The 20,692-nt window shown below is 36.0% G+C and overlaps 1 protein-coding gene across 2 annotated transcripts in view; it reads right to left on the reverse strand.

The window, feature by feature from the left end:
* ZFPM2 (zinc finger protein, FOG family member 2) overlaps window positions 1-20,692 on the reverse strand; it is a 443,301-nt gene that overhangs the window by 305,999 nt on the left and 116,610 nt on the right. The window lies entirely within an intron of this gene.

The raw sequence follows: 20,692 nt of genomic DNA on the forward strand, positions 1-20,692 counted from the left end.
CAACGATTCTGGGTAATGGAGAGGAATAAAGTGTGGCCGTATACAAGGCTGACAGTGAAGGAGGACATGATCCCTCAGGCAGAGATAGCCATGAAGTTACAGCAAGGCGCTGATCCCAAGTACAGTGAAGTAGCCGGGGATAATGGAGGTCCTGTGGAAGGAAAGCCAGAAAATGGCAGGCGGATGTTGACTAACACTGGCAAGATTCCTAAGGGAAACATGAGATTAGCAAGTGACAATGGAGGAAAAAGTGCCTGGTTAAAAGGTAAAGAGAGTGGAGTAAGCAGGAGGCCTGGGCACTAGAGGAGTAAGTCTGGCTTGTTGAACAAAGAAGATAAAGCTGTGGGGAGTGATGAGAGAGCCCAGCAAAGAGCAAGGAGATGAGGGATCCGAGTGATGGTGAAGACGGAAGTGGTGATGGGGAAGCGAGAGATTCTCCCTTAAGAAGGTACTGAGGGTAGTAAAATAAAGTGAGAAAAATTTAAAGCACTGAGGTTGGGAAGATGGCCAAATTACCTTTTCCTTCCAGGAAACCATATGGTCCTTCAGAGATTAGGTGTATTACTTTTGCAACCATTAGAATCAACAGTTTCAAAAATGCCTTGATACATTTGATGGTGATTAAATGAATTGTAGACAATTCATAGTGGAATGTAAGGTCCATGAGACTAGTGATTGCTTCTGTTTTCTGGACCACACTGCTCTCACTGCTCAGTGGGAATTCCCATCATATATACAGAAATTCAGTAAATATTTACTAATGCACTAGGCTGAACATTATTTAAAAGCCAGTGAGGGGGCGCCTGGGTGGCACAGCGGTTAAGCGTCTGCCTTCGGCTCAGGGCGTGATCCCGGCGTTATGGGATCGAGCCCCACATCAGGCTCCTCTGCTATGAGCCTGCTTCTTCCTCTCCCACTCTCCCTGCTTGTGTTCCCTCTCTCGCTGGCTGTCTCTATCTCTGTCAAATAAATAAATAAAATCTTTAAAAAAAAAAATAAATAAATAAAAAAATAAAAGCCAGTGAGAACCAGGAGTCTTTGACTGGAATACGGATAAAGAAAACAACATAATTCAATAATTGAGTACTTCTATGTGCCAGGCATATACAAGCCATGCTTCCTTTTATTTAAGCCATGCTTTGAGTGTAATAGGTATCATTATCCCCATTTGCTAGTGAAAAAACTGAGGATCAGAGACATGAAGTAGCTTAGTGAAAATCGCTCTCCTTCCAAGATTCTTATTTTTCACATTGGTAAAAGAGTTGAAGGATGAGAAATATATTTAGGAATCATCAGGATGAAGGTCAGAGTCCTCTGCCCACACTTTGCTATCATCTGTCTTTAATGGTAAAGGAGTGGCACCGTCCCTACTGAGTTCTTCTGCCCACACTTGCATCATGGCTGGGAAGAAATACAAGATTTCATCTGACCCTGTTTGATGCTCACAGCATATCTATGAGTTAGGTGCCATTTCCATGAGGAAACTAAAATTCAGAGCTAGTAAGAAAATTTCCAAAGTCATTCAATGAATAAGTAATGGAACATCGAGCCACGGTTTGAACTCAGCTTTGTATGAATAAACATTCTAGGCTTTTCTTTTTCCAGAACTATAATTTCAGAAATTTGTTTGATGCTGAACTCATCAATAACCATGTGGTTTCCTGTCTTTGAGAACAAAAAAGTCCTCAAAATAAGAATATAAGGCAATTTAAAAAATAATTCACTTGACATTTACTCTCAAGTATGTAATTATATGTGAGGTAAAATGATACCACTTTAAACAACACAAAATTAGAGTTACAATCTGAAGTAATGACATTTCAGTATGGGTGACCTGGGCAGATGATGAACTCCTTCCGTGTTTTATAAACCTTTTGTGGTGTAGAAAAGCCTATGAAAATAATAATGAGAAAAAGGGGTTTGTGAACATGTAAATAGAAAGGCACAATGAAAAGATACAGAAATAAAGTAACCCAATTACTCAGTGGTTAAATATATATAAGACCAGCTTTAGAACATTACTGACATCCTACATAAAAATGTGTGGGAAACTATAAAATTGACTAATAATTAGCTGATAGCTTGTAGAAATTGTCTTAATTTATATTTTATTGTTGTTTTAAACAGTTTTGAGACTATTCAATATGTATTCATTAAAAGGGTTTAATCCTATAATTTCTTATCATTTTCTCCAATACCACATGAATATAATTTTAAAGTAATATTTTACAGATGAGAAATGATGTTTTCCACAGATGAGAAAAGATGTTACAGCTAACACATCTGTACTCCCATAAAAATAGAAATTAGTTTGGCAAAGAAAATGCATTCATATTAAAATATTAAAAATTAAATGTAATGTCATAAAACCCCTACCTAAGTAAAGCCATGAAGTTAAACCATTCATCACACATATTTAATGAGGCACTGTCATTAATATTGGTTATTTCCTACAAAAGAAGACATACAGCAGAAAGTCTTCATTCTCAAAACACCCTTACTTGAATGTTGAGGCAAATGTACTTGAATTGGAAAATTTATTAAATTATTCTAATAAAAATATTCAGATGTTGCCTATCCAAAAGCAATTTCTCTTAAGAAGTCATCACCAACTTCTTAAGAAATGCATTAATATTTATTATCAAATATTTGGATCAGTATTTTATCTCCTAACATAAAGGTTTTCAAAATTCATAACGAGGTGGCTAGCTCAATCCCACACATCCTAAATCTTAAAACTGCCATTGCAGTAGAAATGCCATGTGCCTTACTGAAGCATCCAATTTAATCTTCCCCAAGTGAAAGTCCAGCCACAATATCCAGTGTCACAAAAAAGCACTTGTAAATAGTTGGCTTTTCAACTGTAGAATTCAACTTGTTATGTCAACTACATAGTTCAACTATGAATGTCAAATATATATTTTAAATATATAATATTAAATATAGAATTATAATTTATTTAATAAACCTAGCTTTAATATTTGTTGGTTTTGCTTTTTTAGTGACTGACAAATAATAAATAATTTTATTTTTTGAAAAGTAATTAAAGATGCAATTGTAAGGTATAGAAATGATGCTTCCTTCTTTCCTTTATCATATAATGTATAGATACAGATGTAGATAAATCGTTCTACATTAATTTATCCAAAACACTGTGGACTGGGTTTAGTTTAATTATCTGTCTCATTGAAAATTAATTTCAACTGCTTTATAGTTCTATATTTTATAATGTCTTAGAGACATTACAAAATCAAACAAATCCACATGTATGGATGTAGCTTCACTTTTTTCCCCCTTGATAGTGAAGATATTTTTTGCTCCTTTTGCAGATAAATGTATCCTCCAGAAACAAGTTTCTTTTCAGTTAACCTTACCTACAGTTGATATCACTCTGGTATATGTGATGAAAGTAAAATTTTCCTCAAAGAGAAAAATAAAGAATGGTAAGTAATTCCATTATAGAATTTCCCACTGATATCTGTGGTGTGGTTGAGTAAACGTCTTTTCTCCACCCTCCAAAAGAAAGGGTTAATCGCATACATACTTTTGAGCATTTTCAAACAAATTACAAACAGCACCAAAAGTTCCTTACTATGGAGCTCCAGAGGAAGAAATTCCCTTACAGGTTCCCTCCTCCATCTTTCCTCCCCCACACCTGGTGTCTTCCATAGAGCTGGAACTTCTATAGATCACAGATATCCTTTGCCCAGGATGACCAATCTCTGAGGCAGGGATTTTTTTTTTCTCCCCCTTCAAGATACTTCATGTTAACAGCTTGAGGGCGTTCAATCAGCACCGCTTTGATCTCGGCTGGAACTATAATTATTTAACATTGTTATATGGATTTCTATAATCCATCCCACCATTAAATCCCTTTTACGCCCTCATCTTCTGAGGCCTAATCTGCATCTGTACACTTAGTTTGTCTTCTCTGCTGGTCTCCTCAGGAGCCTGCATTCTCCAACATTCCCACTGATGGTTTTCTCTCTCTCTTTTCCCTGCTAATGAAATCATTTTCTTACAAATTGAAAACGGCAAAAATGTCTTCTGCATTTGGTCTATTTTTTAAGAGCTCCCTATTGAATACCAGTATCATCCACCATTCACTGCAAATTTTATTTTTTTCCAGTTCTATGGAATTCATTTGCCCAGTGGAAGTTTTATTAACATAATGATAAGCATGCATTAGACTTTTTTTAAAAAGGAATTTTTGTAAAAGCGTACACAATAGAAAGTAGCCAATGCTGTGGCTTTTTGAAAATACAGGAGGAAGGATTTAGCAACTTTGAACTTTCTTATTTCTTTTTCATAGGATGAACTGAGCAGTTCTGGATGGGCCATAAAACGGAAATATAAAAAACCGATCGAGAATAGAGATCTCATGAGAACAATTCAGTAAGAATGTCTGAGGAAGTCTGTGAAGGTAAGTCCCAAGAAGAAAAGGGGAAAAGGAGGAGAGATAAGCATTTTGAAAAAAATGTAAGGCCCTCCAAAAAAAACTAGAGAACAGTACAGAGAAGAGAGCCCTGGAGAGAAATGAGGATTTGGGGACCTTTTCCAGCAACTATCTTAGACTTTCCAGTTTAGATGGCCATGTAATTACATTATCCCTCCCCCTATTGGTTTCTGGTCTGTATTTTCTTTTATCTACTTTAATAATTCTATCATTTTATATTTCATGTTTTTTTTATAAGTCATCCCAAGTCCTTCATGGAATGAGACTGGACAAAGAAGACCCAAATAACTTTTTTAAAACCTAAAATGGTTCGGCACTTCAAGTCCAGTTGAAAGTTATATTCTAGGGGCGCCTGGGTGGCACAGCGGTTAAGCGTCTGCTTTCGGCTCAGGGCGTGATCCCGGCGTTATGGGATCGAGCCCCACATCAGGCTCCTCTGCTAGGAGCCTGCTTCTTCCTCTCCCACTCCCCCTGCTTGTGTTCCCTCTCTCGCTGGCTGTCTCTATCTCTGTCAAATAAATAAATAAAATCTTTAAAAAAAAAGTTATATTCTAATCAAAGACGTTGAATTCTATGGAAGACCCTGGTTTTCTAAACAAAATTCATACAAAATGACTCAGTATTTCTCTGGTCATTCAAAACTTCAGGAAATCTAAAGGAGAAAAAGAAACAAGGTTGAAGCAAGATTTAAGACAGAAGAAAATCTGGCTACAAAATAATAATGATGATGATGATGATGATGTCATGTTTGTATCACTTATACAGTACTTACTCTGTGCACTCTTCTCAGCACTCCATTCACATAACGCTCCCCGAAACCTGTGAAGCAGGTATACAGCACTCCCATTTTACAGATGAGAAAGTTGAGGGGGCAATAAGATGATTCGGGGCAAGTGATCAGTCCACATTTGCTGAGCTGTTAACCTGTTAAAGCCGAATTTGAAAGCACCTTTCATCATAGATTGTGTCTCCATTACCCTACCACCTTCTAGGCTTGGCTTTACTAGCAACAGGAGAGTAGGTTAGCTACCTAACCACTCTAAGACTTAACATCTTTACCTATTAAAATAGGGATAACCTATCAGGCATGTGGTGAGAATTAAAGGAGGTAATAAAAAAAAAAAAAAATCACTCTTGTAGTGCCCAGGAAAAAGGAGAGTCCTTTAAAGGGCTGTTGTCAGCATTATTGATTGCCACTCTCAGTGGGAATCCTGGCTGGGTCGCTTCTCAGCTACATTACTAAGTTTTTTAAGGCTCAGTTTCCTCAACTGTAAAATGAGTGGAGGCAGGATGCTTAATGAATGGTGGCTGTTACGATTATTACGTGTTTTCCAGGACAAAGCAAGATAAACGATGAAATTACACATACTAACCAAAAAGTTTTGTGTTAGAAATGAAGCCTTGGAATTCACACACAAAAAATATTACAGTATAAATGAGACAATAAAAGGTTTTAATGAAAAATAAAGGATATTTTCCTTGTTTGTATCTTAGCAAAGGAAAAAGATAGACCCCCCACCCAGTTAGGAAATATATCAAAATATGGTAGCAAACAACAGCTGCCATAATCAAGAAGGAGGCATTGCATGAAAACTAGAGAAAATGATGTGGTGATAAGCACAGTCTCTAGAGTCAAGTTGCTTAATTTCAATTTCATGATTGTTTGCTTTGTGACCTTCAGCGAGGTCACAAATAATATTCCTGTACCTCAGTTTCCTTTTTAGTCAAGAGAGAAATAACATTCCTAGAGTTGTCATGAGGGAAAATTATGAAAATGTGCTTGCTTTTATATTCTTCGTGCCTATAACAGTAACTGACACATAGTAAACTCTCAATAAATATCAGGTGTTAGAGATATGAATGCAAAGGAGAAAGCTAAACGGTTCACAGGGGAGGAAAATACTGCCCAGAACACAGTTTTAGGACTTCAACATTAATTCAAAACAGTTTTTATTTTTATTACTTTAAGAGAAAAACACTCTGAAAAATAAATGCATTAGGTCATCTTATTTTCTGATTTTACCTTTATCAGTACTTTATTTTTATGTTTTAGAATTTAAGATGAATGTCAATGAGCCAAATAGAGCAAATATCTTGAATTATATAAATTTAATATCTTAAATGCCCAAAGGGAGTCAGAAGTGTTATTAATTTTGTGTGCTTTTAAAGTATAGTTGAAGTATTCCATGCATTTCTGTAATAGTTATATATAATTCCATCTTCATTTTATTTTGTTAAAATATGTGATAACTATTTTTTCATTTTGTTATGTTTACCTATAAAAGTAAAAAAAAAGAGTAAGATCCAGAAAGCTGAGTTAACTAACAACCTCTTCTTTAATTTTAAAATGTGCTATAATATTCTACTATATATTAATCATTAATTATTAGCATGAAATGTTAGCCTTAAGTTATACGAGTTCTTAGAATAATTCACTTCCATTTTCCAGACAGAAAAGCCTATTTTAGAGGAAATTAATTTTGTCACATAATTGTAATTAAGATTTTTAATGAATGATTTGTGCTTTTCAAAAATATCTACTTGTTCTTTAAAATCGAACAATTTCTTTCCTATAATTCACACTAATATGTCAAAATACTGAAAAAAAAGGTGCATTACATGTGGCTGAATGCTTAGAATCTCATATTTATCTTCAAATATAATATAAAATGTAAAGATATTTATTAAATTTAATAACTTAAAATAGTTAAAAGATTTTTTCATAATGAATAAAGCATTTTATTTATCCTTACGGAATAAAATTAAAGGTTTATTTTGTCCTGGTCACCACCAGAACTCCTGCCTTTACATTGCTCAAAAGAACTCTGTGCGTATGTATGCATGTATGTCTGTATATGTGTATCTGTGTGTGACAAAGGATCAGAGCAAAGACTCTGGAGTCAAGCTGTTTCTGACTTGCTCCCCAACATCACTTCCAGATCATTGCTTTCCTTTGCTTGGGGTTTGGGTGAGGAAACTTTCCTTCCTCCGTCACCACTTCTAACCCATTTTCACAGTGAACACGAATACTTATTAACAATGCCAATGACTTTTATTTTACCCAAGTCTCTACTGTGTTCTGATCAGAACTACTGCAACAGGCTGTTGCCTAGATGTCTAATGTCGGTCCCTGTTTCACTGCTAACCACAATTCACCCTCTGTATTAATGCCGAGTAAGTTGTACTCTGCCTGGAACAGTGGAAGGTTTTTGCCCTCTTCTTTTCCATTTGTGAAATATCTCTATGCTTACAAAGTAAAGAGGCCTTACCTAGCCTCCCAAAGAAGAGACAGATGCCTCTTTCTCTCAGCTCCCTTCAGATTCTTCAGTGACTTGTATTACCCTCATTCATCAGCTTGTGGTAACATTTCTGTTAGCAAGAAGTTAAGCCTCTCCCACTTGAGATCTATTTCTTTATACCCCCTCCCCAATTCCCCAGGAAGCCCCAAGAGCCAGGCCCACTTCGAAATTCCAAGCTGATTAGTTAGGCCAGTAGAGCCCCTCCTTTGCTCTTGATTCCTTGGTGTCATTATCGAAAACCATTCCCGCACAGGACAGTGGATTCTCCTTCTCTTCCAAGGTATAGCCAAGTGGGCTCAGCTCTTGTATGACCTGCCATGGTGTCCCCCTTAGGCTTCAGAGTTCAGTTCACTTAATTCACACTCACATTTCAGATGAGCCATTCTTCCCCAGAGCAGGAACTCAGGACACATTAGCTTGTCCCACAAGGGGTTCCAGATTTAGGAACAAAGGGTGAAAAAAAAAAACGGTCCTTTCTTAAAACCTAAGGCCTTATTGTTGAGTCCTGGCTTTACCCCTTTTCCAGAAACTTGTCCTTGGTGTCCCTTCCCTGCCAGCTGACTTTGGATAAGGCAACCCAATCCAACCTGTTATGGACTGAATGTGTTCTCCCCGAGATTACAGGTTGAAGCTCTAACTCCCAATGTGACTGTATTTAGAGGCAGGGCCTTTACAGAGGTGATAAGGTTAAATAAGGCCATAAGGCTGGAGCCCTAATCCAATAGGACTGACGTCCATATAAGAAGGGACACCAGGAGTCTACAACCACAGAAGAAAAGCCCTGTGAGGACACAGTGAAGAGGTTGCCATCTAATCTACAAGCCAAGAAAAGAAGTCTCACCAGAAACCAACCCTGTGGGCACTATGATCTTGGACTTCCAGCCTCCAGAACTGTGAAAAAATAAATTGCTATTGTTAAGCCAGCCAATCTGTGGTATTCTGTTATGGCAGCCAGAGCAGACTAACGCACCCCCTAAACTGGGGGAGAAGCAATGGAGTCTGGTTGATTGCCACACAGAAAGCAATACATATGCAGATCAGTCCTCCATCCTCTCCCACACACCTCCCTCCAGAGCAGTTAGATTTCCTTCTTTTTTTTTTATTATGTTCAGTTAGCCACTGTCTAGTACATCATTAGTTTCTGATGTAGTGTTCAATGATTCATTAGTTGTGTATAACACCCAGTGCTCATCACCACACGTGCCTTCCTTAATACCCATCACCTGGTTACCCCATCCCTCCACCCCCCTTCCTTCTGAAAGGAGCAGTTAGATTTCTAAGACAACGGTGTGTTTTTGGCAAAGTGACAAAGGGCTCCCACACCGGGTGTGAAAGTCCTTGGCTCTTATTTGCCTGGTATTTACATAATTAAGAAGGCCCAGTTGAGTGACTTCTTTGACAATGGGAAAGCAATTTTAAGAAAACTTACTCTGTCCAGCTACAGAATTTAAAATGGCAGGTATAACTTTTCTAAAATTTTACTTCATCTATCACCCTATCTAACCACTACTGCATTAGTCACCTTACAATAATTATTGTTTATATATCCAACTTCCCCCATTCATTCAATTTTTAGGGTAATGAAAAATACCCTTGACTGAAAAAAGATGGTAATCTTCTTGGAAAACATCTAGTTTAAAAGAAAAAATGGGTAGAGGAAATTGAAAGAGCAAACACTCTGACGACGGAAAATGTTTTCTTCTTTCCTCTTGTCTTTTGGCCTGCTTGTGTTGCCTTTATATAGAAAATATAATTGAAAGACCATAAAATTAAATAATGCATTTTTTATTAAAAACACTGAAAATAAGTGCTGCCTCTCTCAGATACTCAGTCACTTGGATATTCCCTGTCTGCCTTACATTTCACTTCATTCTATAAGATGCCATGTTTCCAACCCTATTAGAATGTGCTCATGCATTTGTTCTGTTCCTATTTACATTATTAATACAGTGTTCAAAAATGTAATAATCTTGATTATTTCATATTATTTGTTATTTATATTCATATACATAATACATATTTAATAAATAATATAATCCTTACCTTTATTATTATATTCAATTATTTTAATACTCATGTTAATTAATTGCATATTATTTAACATGAAAAAGGTAATGGGAGGGGAAACCCAAAGAATTCTTAAAATTCCATTCAATCAGGAAGGCCTGTGACTGTTTTTACAAAGGTGTCAGTTGAAATTCATGTTACGCTCTTAGTTCCCTCAGGAAATTCTGCCATGAAAACTCGAAAAAAAAAAAAAAAGGATCTTTGATTCTCTCTGTATTTACCCAAATAAAAACTTCTGTTTAGCACCCAATATGTTATTTTCATTACTTTCCTGCATGTGACAACATATTCAGTAAGAAAGCATTTTTTTTAAACATGCAGCTCTTTGCAATTCTCTTTTATGTATCCCTAAATTAAGGGCCACAGAAATTCTGCCAAGAAAAACTCTACTGTTTGCAAGAAGCTCAGACTCTCCCTCTGGAGCCTTCCTTTCTTACTCCCCCCAAAACTCACCATGGACCTCCAAGAGTCAACCCCATTTCCAAACAACAGTCAAGACCAGCTAGGCCACTGGATGCTCTGCTTTGCTGTTACATTTCCAGGCAATGGCCTAAGGTGCAATAAAGTTTCTTTATGGTTTCCTTGCTAACCTTTTACCAAACTCTTCCACTGTCACTTTTTTAAAAGTTCATAGATGTAACCCATCTTCAAAAGGTAGCTTCTTGTCTAAGTCTGGATTCCCATCTGTGACTTGAAGATACGACAGCTTCTGTTGTCTTTCAGAGAGAGCCCCTCCATTCCTCAGAGCAATAGGAAAGATCACGCCTTCAAAGGTAACAATGGCAAGGTGGGCCAGACCTAACTGGGAAGTAGCAGCTTCTAGATAGGCAAAATGGCAGCAAGCCTATGACACATGCTATGGAATTATATTTTGCAAAAAAACTAAACACTTGCTATATATGAATAACAATTTGGAGTGTCTCCAATGTGAATTTATCACTCTGCCCTTGGGATCACCTGAAGGGATCATCATTACTTGTGTTACTCATCAGCACTATGCTCCACCACGAGCACCAGCATCCATTCCCTTCTCCCTCCGTGAAAGCTGATCTGTCGGCCACCTCACTAGCACCTCTCCCACTCCGCAGTAGATGACTTTCTCCTCTCTTTGCTACCATTGCACACTGTACATGCCTCTGCAATGAAATTCATACCAATGTGTTTTAATTATCTCATCATTCATCTGTCTGCTGCTTTGTCTTAGGAGCTTTCGGAAGATAGTCTGAACCCAAGTGATCTTTTTATCTTTAGAGTCTGGCACACAGTTATTCTCCAATAAATGCTTGAACTAATTAAATTAATTAATTCAATGGGTCCTGGGTCTACAAAGGTGCAGGGGAAGAAGTACAAGATCTGGCAAGCTTATGCAAGTTATATTTATGAGTGATATGTTGCAAGCTCCAAGTGTCAATCTTAGAAGCAAGTGTAGGAGTTTATTAGGAAGACATAAAATAACTCCCAAAGTCCAAATGTGCTCCTGATTAAAGCAACAAAAATAACATTAACAAATATTGGCTGTTATCAGGGCAGATACTGGAAAGAATGGAGAGCACACCTCTAGCACATTATCATATATTATCAAATTTAACATATCAATTACATTAAAAGTGATAAACCTCAAAAAAAAACAATTTGGTAAACCAAAGTTATTAGGGGATAAAAGTTGAAATGATAAAATTTAAAAGAAATGACAAAAATGTATACTGTAAAGTCTGAAGATATGATGGGGCAAGCAATAAAAAATAACTTCAAAATAATCTGTGAGTTAATGGATAGTGGATTCAGAATAGCTTAATACGGGAATATAAATTTCTCTGAAGGCATATTCCTAAATTCTAAAGTTTAAAAACCCTTAAGTAGAAATAAGAGGTAAATGATAATAATTTTACCAATAAACAGATAGTCTCATAGTAACCCAAAATGTTGTATCTCTATTTACCAAGAACACTCAAGAATAGCTGTTTACAATAGCTGACCCCATTTGCTCCCCTTTGCCTCCCACTACAACCTACCACAGTCTGGTTTCTAATACCAGAGCTCCACTGAAATAGTTCTAGTTAAGAACACTAATATCTGCATGGCGCTAAATTCAAGGAGAGTCTTTAAATCATCGTTTGACCTCAGCAGCAGTTAGCCCAGGCGTGACTCAGTCCTTCTTAAAAACGATTACATTCTCCTGGTTTTCTCCATCTTGTCTGGCTTCTCCTTATCAGTCTCCTTTGATGACACTTCTTTTTCTATCCTCCAGCAAGAGATAGTTTTTCAAGCTTCATGTCCAAGCCTTCTTATATATATTCCCACCCCAGGCAATTTCATCTATTCCAATGAATTCACTGCCATGTATACATTGCTGACTCTCCAATTTCTATCTCTAGACCTGCCCTCTCTCCAAGGCTCTGGTCTATATATCCAACATTCTACTCAACAACTCCACTTGGATATCTCACGAAAACTGCAAATGACATATTAAAAATCCAACTTAACTCTCCCCCTAACCACGCCTTTCCTTCAGTCTCAGTGAATGGCAACAAATACTCAAAGTTGAGCAAGCCACTTTTAATCACACCCTCAAACATATCCAGTGCTCTCTACAAACCACTTTCATCGCTTGATAAGACTCTTGCTTTTTATTGACCTTCTTCTATCCATTCTCCACAGAGCAGTCAGAGCGGTTTATTTTTAATGCAAATATGAGCATGCAGCTTCTATGTATAACATGTCCTCACACTGATCTTGAAGTTAAATCCATAACAGTATTGTGGACTACAAGGCCCTGAATCCGAGCCTTGCTTACTTTAATAGCCTCATCTTATAGCACTCTTTCTACTCTTTATTATTCAGAAATATGTAAATAATGAGAAAGAATTAAGCACATATCCTCCCTTTCCTTCATTATTTAGGAGTCATTAAAAAGTGGATGCTGGAAAATTTTTCAGAAGATAATATTATCAGCTAATAATACAGAAGGGACGATAAAATGTAAAAGTCACAATTGTACAAGCCCTAATGATATATGGATCCTGGCAGTAATCATTAGGTGAAGAATTGAATGGGAAACTTCATAATGGATGGATCAGGCTGAAAGTATGTGAACCTCCTGGCACATTGTAGTATCATTACAAATGGGACATCCCATCTTTATGTAATAGTTACTGATACTGAACCAAAAGAAAGCACCCAGCAAGGTATATGTAGTATTATTGCCTATAGTTTTGAATCTGAATGTATTCAAGGATCTAGATTTAACTACCAATTTATAAGAAATATGGGTATGGGGGATAAAGGCACCTGGGTGGCACAGTTGGCACGTCTGACTCTTGGTCTCAGCTCAGGTCATGATCTCAGGGTCCTAACATTGAGCCCTGCATCGGGTTCTGCACTCAGCATGGAGTTGGCTTGGGACTGACTCTCTCTTTCTCCCTCTCCTTCTCCCCCTCTTCCTCTGCGCTCTCTCTCTCTCACTCTAAAATAAATAAATCTTTAAAAAAAAGAAAAAAGAAATCCGGGGAATAGAGAAGCATGTTATGAAACAGTGCTAGCATGTACTTTACCTAATTTACAATGTGAACAATACCCCAGGATAAATACACTGGTTTCTCCAACAAAAAAGTGGGAGAGAGGAGTTGAGGGAAGATACAAAAGACTTGAGAATCATACCAAACAATATGTGGACCTTCTTCAAATCCTGATTTGAACCAACCAAACATAAAGACACTTTTTGAGATAACTGGGAAAATTTGAAGACAAATTGAGATTCAGATAATATTAAGAGTTATTTTTTATGTGTCATAATGCTATTGTTTGTCATTATGTTTTAAACAAAAGTCTTTATTTATTAGAGAACCATACCAAAGCACTTATGGGTGAAATGACAGGATTTCTGTAATTTGCTTTAAAATAGAGATGATAGATAGATAGATAGATAGATAGATAGATAGATAGATAGATAGATAGATAAAAGGAAACTGATGAAACCAGATTGGCAAAAAGTTGATTAACGTTTGAAGCTGGGCGATAGCTACGTGGGGATTTATCATACAATTCCCTCTTATTTTATGTGTATTTTAAACTTTGCATATTAAAATATAAAAATTTAAAATAAAACCAAATTCATTTAAAATATTTCCTCAGATAAGTCATTACTGACTCCCACCCCTCATAATGCCGTTTAGGGTATCATTTATGTCTCTTAAATGATAGAAGAGCGATCACATATACAGTAAAAGCACTCAAAAAATCATTATTATTACAATTTGCATTTCCGAGAGAGCATGAACTCTCTGAGGTAGAGACCACCCTGGCTTGTTTACTGCTACATGTCCTCGAGTCTGGCACAGAACATTGCATATATTTGATACTCCATATAGAGTTGAATAAATAAATGTTTGCTTAACCAATTTATTTCATCTTGTGTAATCAATCAATACTACCCTTACAAATAATCTTCTAGCAATCTAGTTCTAAGTTTGTGGACCATTTATTCCAAGTGTATGTGTCTGTATGCACTTGCTTTATTCTCCCTGTTTTTAAACTACTTCTAATGCATGCCCCGGTATTGGTCTTCACTTCTTCTGAGCCCAAGTAAGTCCTTTTCTGACCCAGACAAAATAAAAACAAATAATGACAAGGCTTAGTTTTTCTTTCTTTCAACTTTCCAGAGATGAGAGCCAATCGTATTTTTAGGTATTTTCTCAGGGCAAAAATTCTGAGTCAAGAAAAACAACTGATGCTAAAAATCCTTGTGCCAAAATAAATATTGAATGCATATGTTTTAATGAAGGAGGTTATAAAAGGCACGGCAAAGGTTTCTCTTGTATGTCAATTCCTAGTGACTGGTAGTATCTTCCTGGAGGGCTTTGGGCAGGAGAAGTCTAAGCTGAATTATGGCTCAGCAGGAAAGAGCATAATAAATGTCCCATTATTAACACAACTGAGGGCGAGTAGCTAATCAAAGTAGGCAAACTGTGAAACAGAAATACAAGATTTATGGTTTAACTTAGAATATACAAAAGCATGTTTAACAATAGAACTTTTGATGTAGGGCCAGACCTTTTATTTGTGTAGGGCCCACTGACTGGTGTTCCACTAACACCAACAACATTCAAATGCTTCATCCACAATTTCTAGTCTGTGTCGGTAACATGGACTGAGAATGTAAAACCACCGATTGAAGGCGACTGGATTAAGGATATATTTTATGCAGGACATTATAACTCAAAGACGTATCTTTCCTAACAATAATCGTAAGTACTTTGACTCCAACCGACTTTTTTTTTTTTTTTTTTGGTTTGGGTTTATGCGTGCCCTAATTCTACATGAGAGTGAAAACTGGAGTAAAGAAATAAGATAAAAGGAACTTTTTTACTGAGTTTATGTGGTATTCTGTTCTACAAAGAGTAAGGCTTTCATCTTTTAATCCGATATCCACTTAACTACATTACAGAAGATTTATTTTGACCCCCTCTTGTTTCATAAGGGGCTCAAAAGTCGGTAGCAATTTGACACTTTGCTATACTGTTTTTCTGACCCCCCCACACATACATACACACACGCACTCACACACCCCCCTCCCTGCCTCATTTTCATATGGACACAAAGCACTGGGATAAAATGATGGTTCATTATAGTGGTACAGAGCTCTTATCTTCATCCGGCAAGAGTCATTTCCTTCCAAAGATTGAAATGCAAATGTGAAAATTAATGATAACTGCATTATCTGATAGCAGAGATAATACCAATTCACTGTCAGAGTAATACACAGTCATTCTACGATTTCCTCCGCTTCTCACAATATTCTTCTTACTGTCAGACTATATCTATGGTTAACTATGTTTCATAGGTTTCTGTTAATTTACTTCAAATGGCATTTCCCAGATCTTATATCTACCACATTTTCCCAATCAAAAAGGAAACGAAATCAGAACTGTAATCTCCAAGCCCTTCTTTGGACTAGTAAAGAGGGAGGGAAAAAAAAAAAAAAAAAAAAACCTGTATCATTAGTGTGTGCTTGTATCTCCCAGCGGTCTTCCAGCTACTAGTTCCACTTTATGCAAAACACTCCCATCTTCTCAGTGTGAGGCACAAAGCAGAACCAACCCCATCATCAGCATGTATCCTTCGTGTTGAACAGCAACTGAACGAGGCAACTTATTGATAGATTCTGTGATCAATTTTTAGTCCAGATGCAACAAGTGCACGCATCTGATTTTATGCTAGACATCTACTGAAAATCTATTTACATTAAAATTTCTTTAACTGAACCACATTTTAAGTCCAGTTGAATAGAATGCAGTTATTATAATCGCATGGTGATGTTACATACCAAAATTATTTTTGCAAAGTTAATTCACTATATAGATGTTAAATGACGGCTTAACATCTGTAAGGCATTGTCATGGCTACTAGAGCACAGTTGCTGAAATGATACTGAAGTAATATTAAGAGCTATTTATTAAGCACTATGAAGCTCCGAACTCCAGGTTTTTCCCAGACGATCTCATGAATGAGGTAGTGATTATTATCAGCCCCATTTTATAAATGAAGAAACTGAGGCCTCGGAGAGTTATTAACTTATCACACAATTCATTAGTGGCAGGGACAAGATATAAATGGAAGAAATATTTTTGGTCTTTTCCACTCATTATATTGCCTCAAAATAATTTACCTCTGACAGAAACTCAGATTTCCATTTAACAACCTAGGAGCAAGTCATGCTGTTCTGAAATGCACAACACAAAAACAATTCCGAATTTTAGTATAGTAATTCATTAGATCATCAAAACAAGGTGTGATTTTCTACTTTATTATTATTGAAACACCTCAAGTGCTTAACATGTAAATACCAAAATAAAAGGGCACGCTTATCTTGATAACTCCGTGAGAAAGAATCTAAGTGACTACTTGCTCAAAATTTTGTATCTGTGCCTATTTGTATTAATACATATTACTTGGGGGTATATGTACTTATTTGTACATTTGAATAATGTGATACATTCATTTACTAAAGCTCTTGGAAATTTCAATTATCGTGGCTGTAAGCCTAACGATAACGCTTAGGTACGTTCAATGTCAAACCAGAAAAATCAGATTATTTACTATTTACAAGTGCAAAAAGAAGTAACCATGTTTTTAATAATGTAAGCTAGAGACTTGGTATTCTTAGAGTTGATCTAAGATGTGACTTTTAAGGTGCTCATTTCATAAAGGTGGAGAATGGATTTATACTGATTCGCCTGAATTCTCTCCCCGCCGTCTCCCTCTACATCTAAAATTTTTTTTTTTTTTTTTATTTGACAGAGATAGAGACAGCCAGCGAGAGAGGGAACACAAGCAGGGGGAGTGGGAGAGGAAGAAGCAGGCTCATAGCCGAGGAGCCTGATGTGGGGCTTGATCCCATGACGCCGGGATCACGCCCTGAGCTGAAGGCAGACGCTTAACCGCTGTGCCACCCAGGCGCCCCATCCCTCTACATCTAAATACAGAAGTCAGCACTCAAGACTTCGGCCACGGATTGTGGTTCTAAAGGTTTCTTAAGTGAGAGAGCCAGAGATGTAAACACTATATTCAAAATGAGCTCAGCGTTCTAAATGCATGAGAAGTTCTAGGGTAAGGGAAGGCGGTTAACATCTAGCAAATCCCAAGCTCTCCCAAGCTGTCAGCTGGATACTTTCTATACACCATCTTTCAAATTTCATCCACATAATAAAGTTTCAAAGTAGTTACTATTCTTCCCAGTTTAAAAATAAGCAAACTGAGGCCCTGGCTGTTTAATACACCTGAGATCACAAGACTGTAAAGAGTCAGCGTGCAAACTCAAACACAGATATGACTCTAAAAGTTGTTCAGTTTCTTCTGTAGTTTAGAGTATTAGGTTCTCATGCTTAATTATTGACTGCATCAGTGACAATCCACGAGTCATTTAAAAAGATTAAAGAAGAGAAATGGCATCAGAGTGTTGACAGCATTATACTATGCCTTTGGACATCTGCCTACACTTTCCATAATTATTAGTGCACAATAATTATTTATTGAATAATTAAATGTATAGGACTATTGGTAAACTGAAGTACTTATGAGGGGATAAAAGAAAAGAAAAGGTATTTACTTTAAAAAGAGAAAGAAATGAAGTGTAGGCAAATTCAGAGGAAGAGATAGTAGATACCAAGTAACATATCACTTAGATTCCAAGCAAGGTAATATCAGGGTAATTTTTTCAAGAGCAAAAAAGAAAAGTGAAACTTGAAAACAGTTGTGTGAAATACTGAAATAACGAGATAATGACTTTTACATTGACCTGAACTCCATTAGCTTAGTGTGGGTCTAGCCTCCATTCAAACAATGAAAGATTCATGAGAACTTAAAGAATATTTAAGGGTCACAAATATTTAAACATTAAAAAATTTCACCATAGATATGTTTGCAAATGTAAGATAATTTTTCTAAGGATTGTTTAGGTTCTGCCTAATCGTAAGAGTTAACAAAGTTGTGAGCAATTACTAAATGTACCTTTTAGTTGGATAACAAGTAAGGGGCAAAAATTGGCACTGCAGGATTGATATTTGATAAAAATAGAACACTTCAAACAAGAGTTGATTCATTATTGAATTGAGCCATCAAGAAAGGCTGTAGAGTCGTCTTCCATCAAACTCTTTCAAACTCTTTAAAAATAAGATAAACCCTGATCCATCTTAAATGATGTCAGCTCTATGCCTCAAATTCTTTAGATAATTTCGTGGTCTTTTGATTCTGTTCTATTTTTATTTAGAGAAAGCTGTCTATCTTACAGTGACTATCAGGACCGGGTGGGAGGACTTTAAAATTAGGAGAACCTTGAAATCACACCTGGCTCATAACCTCATGTCTTAACCAATCATTTGTGGTTAAATTCAAAACTAGATGCTTAGTATTTTAAAAAGTGTATCAGATATATTACTGAACTTAAAAAAAATGCTGAGAATTTTAAATGGGTCTCCTCCAAGGCTCAACAATTCCAAAGCCATAATAATGACAAGGAGAATTTTATATGAATGATCTGATTTAATTCTCACAAAATCCCTAAGAAGTATGAATGTTGTTTTCTACATTTTACAAATGAGGATATAGGAACAGGGAGAGTAAGAAACTTGCCAAAAATCGCTCAACAGAGTGGCAAATCCAGAATTTGAAGCTAAACCCTTAGAATAGAGAGCTCAATTTCTAACACGTTTGGAAACTGTCACTAAAATGTGGACAATTTTCTCTCATTGATACAGTTGAAAAGTACCAACAATGTTTTGCAAATAACAAAAATTGGGGTAAAAGATTTATATAATCACTATTTATGCAATAACAAAAGTGAAAAAACATCCCTTAAACTTTGTCCTGACTGAAAGAAAGTAACGAAATTTCTACCTTAAAAAATAAATATCCAACATATATTCTTTTGTTATGAATCAACCTCATTAATTCAGGGGGTTTCAAAATCATGAAAACCCCTTTTTACTGTAAAATATCTGTAGGGAAAAATCTGTTATCGATTTTACAACAGACAAAAAAAGAACTTGCTTATAGGCCCGCCTGCTTAGAGACAGAGACTTTTCCTTTAAAGTTTTTACATATTCCCAATGTGCCACAGAAAAGAGCATAAACATTTTCATTTTAACAACTAAATAAAAATTTCATTAAATCAGATACATAAAATAAACTTAACTCAACAGTGAAATATTTCATCTTGAATGACACATCATTCTTTACCTTGCTCCTCTCTCTGTCTCTCTTTTTGTAAGCTAATAGTGCAAGTTTATTTCTGGAAAAGCTTCCTGAAAAAGGTGGCGTTGATCATGCACAATGTGTTTAATAATTGCCACCTTTTGAATTTACTCACTTACTCCTAAGTCCCAGGGAATACTGTGGGCCTCAGCCCTGAGGAAAGACAAAAACCTCCCCCGCCAAGTTTACTCTATTGAGAGAGCAGCCAGAATGCACACTTTGCAAGTAGGCATATCCAAAAGGCCATCTAATTTAATTTTAAATGTAAAAACTCTTCTAAGTAGCATATACATAATTCCATGAATAAAGAACCATACAAAGTTCATCTACCCTTTTAAAATTAAATGTAATCCACAAGAAAAAAAAATAAAGTTTTAAAGATTTTTTTTCTTTAATCAAAGGAGTTCTTTACTACATTAAGAAGACGGAAGCATTATGCAATAAGGTGAAAATACCAGAAGTCTGCATCTTCTTTCAAACTCTTACAAGGTTGTATTATGGTACTTTAAATATAACACATTTTGATCCAAAATCTTGTAGAACCATTATGCTACAGTATACAGAATACAAACATTTGTGTGTATCATGAATAACATTAGAAATGACATCATAATAATCAGCTATACTGCATCTTCATTTTTGTTTGCATTATATTTTCCAGCTGCTGGTTTCAGAAAATTACCACTGGAGTTCCTCTCTTCTTCACGCACAGCAGAGAGCAATTTGCAAAGTCATGCAAGGGTGAAAATGTGATTGAAATATAGGGATCTTTCTTAATGAAAAATGTTACTGCTTTAGAAATTATAGCTAAAACTATTTCAAAAACTCGCTTATATCTTTAAGCCCTATGACATAATAGTCTCCGTTTATAAATATACCATCAATTATAAATTACTTGGCATCAAATATAAAGTTTTTTTTTTCAATTGAGTTCTTATGAAGTGTACATATTTCATCAAATTATATTGGTATTTAGGAGTATTTTGATCAATTGTTGTGTTTCTCGAAATGGTTCAATGTCAGGATTCTTAAAATCAAATTTAATTTTCATTCATAAAAATGAAAATGTTGCCAAAACCTTGAATCAGATGGGAGTGTCTGTTGATATTGTCTAAACTTCTAA

Source organism: Ursus americanus, chromosome 9 (assembly GCF_024610735.1).
Source record: "Ursus americanus isolate L20-20 chromosome 9, mUrsAme1.1.p, whole genome shotgun sequence".
Classification (NCBI taxonomy): Eukaryota; Metazoa; Chordata; class Mammalia; order Carnivora; family Ursidae; genus Ursus; species Ursus americanus.